This window comes from Schistocerca serialis, chromosome 4 (genome assembly GCF_023864345.2).
Source record: "Schistocerca serialis cubense isolate TAMUIC-IGC-003099 chromosome 4, iqSchSeri2.2, whole genome shotgun sequence".
NCBI lineage: Eukaryota > Metazoa > Arthropoda > Insecta > Orthoptera > Acrididae > Schistocerca > Schistocerca serialis.
In genome coordinates, this window is record NC_064641.1 from 761,707,107 (window position 1) to 761,711,839 (window position 4,733).

General features: G+C 44.2%; 1 pseudogene; it reads left to right on the forward strand.

Moving 5' to 3' along the window:
* The first annotated feature begins 2,564 nt into the window (after positions 1 to 2,564).
* LOC126476030 (5S ribosomal RNA) lies at positions 2,565 to 2,682 on the forward strand (annotated as a pseudogene).
* The last annotated feature ends 2,051 nt before the right edge of the window (positions 2,683 to 4,733 follow it).

Here is a 4,733-nt window from a genome sequence, read left to right on the forward strand (position 1 = left end):
TTGATAAAAAGTTTTGAGTAAATAGGATTGTATTGATAGAGGAATATGTAAGCCAATGTGTACGGTAATCCAGTAAGTTTTTATGTTTTTAGTTGTGTAGTTTCTTGTTGTTAGAATATTGCGTATGACTGAAGTTTGGTGTAGAAATTTTGTAATGCAACATATAGCTTTCTCTTATAGTTGAAACAAGTGTTAAGGAAGGTAATCATACACAGGAGAATTATTAGGAAAGATTTTGCTAACTTATCTACTCGTGTGTATTGTTGTTATTGCTCAATGAAGTGTAGTTATATTTGAAGTCTTTGATCTCATTTATCAGTCATGATGTTTAGTTCCTGATTTTTCATTCTTTACATTTATGAATATGTTTGAATGCTTGCTTTGCACATCGCGAGTTGTATGTTGCAGAAGCATTTTTGTAAAAATTGGTGAAATACCATCTTGCATTGCACACCGCAAGTACGGTAAATGACATTTCATTTTTGACAGTCAAATCATTATCCTTTATGGCGAAAGGATGCAGAACAGACAAGCGTTCCGTGCGCGCACGTAGGCCAAGGAATTTATTTACCGTCAAAATGCATGTCCACTGGAAGGTAAAGTTTGCTTGTGAAAATAATATATCAGTTTCGAGGTTACATATCACTAACAGACTTCAGAAAAGATCTGTCTTGTAAGTTCTCGAAGTTCTCAAGCGGTTTTATCAGAAAGTCAAATGCGTTGATGTGTATGCTTATTTTCTCTGTAACTACAGTAGCAGTCCTGGTACAGTGATTGATTGCAAAGCTAGAGATAAAGATTAACAATACTCAGGGCCAACATTTTAATCTGAGTCATTTCTTTTGCAAAATAGCATCTGTAAATTCCATTGAAAACGGATTGCTCTCTCGCAGGCTAATTGATTGATGTACTGGCTAGCCCGGATTTCGCATCGTGTAGCTCGTGCTCCATACATTTCTGTTCAAAATTAATTTTTTCACGATTCTGTTGACCTACACTGAGATTTACGTATTCCGATGTAAAATTAAGTTTTACATATTTCTCAGGTACCAACCAGACACCTATAAATACGAGTTTAAATAATTGCAAACGCGATTTTAGGAGTTACGCATTGCTTTCACTTTTCGCCGGATGAGAGATTTACAATAAATTTCAAGTTAAATAAGAGGCCAATGTCGAAGAGTACGCTCTATAACACTAAATTTGGATTCCATACAGACTTGGCGACTTATTTGTTTTCAATTACATCTGCTGCTTCTCAACATAATGGATGCCTATTTCTGCTCCCTCCACGAGGGAGTCGATTTGACACTCGAAATATGGTATGCTTGTATGATTCTCCATGCGTGAATGATTCCTTAAACGCGACATTTAAAACTTCAACCTTCCGCTTACAGTCTTCTATTGTCACAGCAGACAGTTCGAAGAATTTTCTTGAGTTGTCGTCAAGATGTTTTGGTAACGTGTGGCGATGGAAGCAGTTGTACGCTTAGCGCATCGATCTTTTTGTAGGTACAGTTAACTGCTACTGAATATGGAAGCCGAATATAACGGTTACGTATCATGGTACAGCGTTTCGTAGAATTTCGAATTTAATAGGATCAGTGAAAATCACCTCTCATCTGCACTATTTCTGAAGTGACTTTCTACTAACTGTATTTTCCAGTTCCAATGAGAAATAGCAACGAAGTTTCTAGTAACTTTATTCCCCAGTTACAATGCGGAAAAAGAGTGTTTTTGTGTTTGAATGACACACGCAGAAAGTAAAAATGGCACATGAAGGGCAGTGACTTTTAATGTGCAATACTGTAACATCTGACGTCCCTACGAAAGACGTCTATTCAAATTCTGAATAGTAGTTTGGCAGACAGTGGTACGAAAAAGCACTGCTGCTTCGGCATTCGGCAACGTCAGCATCTAGATCTCCATTAACATCTGTATCCCTAAACGCAGCACTATGTACGATTATTAATGGAAACGAAACTTCATGTATCACTATCATCATCTTACACCCCTTCTGTTCCACCACCGGAGGGGGAATACTACTGTAGGTCGGGCTAAGTGTAAGATCCGAATTTGCCATCATGGTCTTCTAAAAAACTGCACTGTCTGACAAAAAAAAAAAAAAAAATAGTGAAGCACCCGGAAGGAAAGGAGGAAACGAACTGAAACTTCACTGCTTGAGAGGGTATATGATTACGAAATCGAATCTCAGTTTCAAAGAACATGGTGGTATGAGCCCACTTACCAATACGATGTTGCACTCCCTCTGTCCTTCGTGCAAGCACTCATTCACTTGCGAAGGGTGTAATACAAACACTGTATCCTCTTCTTAGACAACTGACCTACAACTGCTGTAAACGGCGCTCGATATCCCTGATATTGGCCCTAGGATGCAATTGACGTTCGAGCTGGTCCCAGACATGTTCCATTGGGAAAAGGTCTGGGGATCTTGTTGGCCACAGGAGAACTTCAACGTCACGCAGACCGATCATAGAGACAGGTGTCAGGCGTAGATGAGCATTGTCCTACTGAAAAATGGCACCACGCTAATGTTGCATGGTGGCAACGGCCTTGCCGCAGTGGATACACTGGTTCCCGTCAGATCACCGAAGTTAAGCGCTGTCGGGTGTGGCCGGCACTTGGATGGGTGACCATCCGGGCCGCCATGCGCTGTTGTCATTTTTCAAGGTGCACTCAGCGTCGTGATGCCCGTTGATGAGCTACTTGACTGAATAGTAGCGGATCCGGTCACAGAAAACCATCGTAACGACCGGAAGAGCGGTGTGCTGATCACACGGCCCTCCTATCCGCATCCTCAGCTGAGGATGGCACGGCGGTCGTGTGGTCCCGATGGGCCACTTGTGGCGTGAAGATGGAGTCCTTTAATGCTGCATGGGAGGTAGGACATGAGGTCGCTGGATTCGAGACGAACCGTTGTGCTATCAGAATCCCATCAGTCAAAATAGCCGTGACATGAAGTCATACCCGATGGCTGACCACCGAGACCCACAAGAAAACAGACCGTGGTGAGTACGTCACAGCACGGTACACTGCTGGTCCTACGAGTGACAGCAGCTGTCTCCAGCGGGGAGCCAGTAATAGTTTCAGATGAGTTCAGTGATTCTTGATTGAGCATTTAAATGCGTGCAAGCTCTCGATAGCGTAAGATAAAGTGAAGATCTTTAGTGAGTACCGTTTCAATTACATATTGATTTCCCGTGGGCCCTGCACGGAGCCGAGCGTTCGCGTGGTGTGACGAACAAGCCGACTAGTGTGACGTCACAAGTTCGTTGAGAGCCCCACGAGACACGTGGGCCCCGCTGGTCACACGTTGACTTCAGCAGTAACTCTGCTGTTCCTCTCCAAAACATGGGAAGAATGGGATCTCTCTCCAAGTCATCGCCATACTTGCCGATGATAATAAATCATGCAAATGCATAAACGCGGTCTATCGTTTAACACAATGCTACGCCATTCGTTAGCATCACTCCAAACGTAGCTGTTCTTTCTTGTGGTCTTATCAAAAGACTCCATATTGGACGGTAACTCCCTAGTTCGGCTACAGCTACTCGTCGACCAATGACATGTCACAGAATGTAGTCTATTACTTGTTCCCTGATGGCAGGCGAAGATGTGAGGAGGCTACAATGTGCCCGGTGTGCAGCACGGCGATCATCGCTTTGGTTGTCAGACGCGATCGACTAGAATCTTGGCGAGGAGTATGCATGACCTCACGATGCCATAAAGTCCAACACAGGGCTACTGTCACCTGTGAATGTCCCCCGTAACTGAACGTTGCACGATTTGCCCAGCCGGCCACATGGTGACCGACAATGATGTCCCTTTCAAATTCTATCAGTAACTGATAACGCTGTCTCACACGAGTATGAGGCATCTCCGTGTCCTTCACAGTTATCACTCAACATATGACACTGTCCACGTCCATTTTACAGGGTGGTCAGAAAGAGTCTGGAAAGCTTGTAAGGGTATTGCAGGGTAGGCTATGCTGAGAAATAATTATTAAGAAAAAAAAACGATACGTTGCCCCGTTTCCGAGTTAATTAGCATCGAAGTTGACTGTTCCTGGCAGTTTAAAACTGTGTGCCGGACCGAGACTCGAAATCAGGAACTTTGCCTTTCGCGGGCGCTACCAAAGCGGGACTCAGAAGCCGTCCTCACAGTTTTAATTACGCGAGCACCTCGTCTCCTACCATTCAAACTTCACAGAAGTCCTGCTGCGAAACTTGCAGAACTAGTACTGCTGGAAGAAAGTGAAGTCTGGATGGTAGGAGACGAGGTACTGGCGGAGTTAAGCTGTGAGGATGGGTTCTGGGTCGTTCTTGGGAAGCTCAGCACTTACACGCGAAAGGCAAAGGTCCTGAGTTCTAGTCTCGGTCCGGCACACAGTTTTAATCTGCCAGGAAGTTTCATATCAGCCCACGCTCCGCTGCAGAGTGAAAATTTCATTCTGGAAACATCCTTATTTGTGGCTAAGCTATTTCTCCGTAATATCCCTTCTCCCAGGAGTGCTAGTTCTGCAAGTTTCCCACGAGAGCTTCTGTGAAGTTTGGAAGATAGGAGACGAGGTACTGGCGGAATTAAAGCTGTGGAGACGGGTCGTGAGTCGTGCTTGGGTAGCTCAATCGGTAGAGCACTTGTCCCCGAAAGGCAAAGGTCTCGAGTTCGAGTCTCGGCCCAGCATACAGTTTCAATCTACCAGGGAGTTTCAT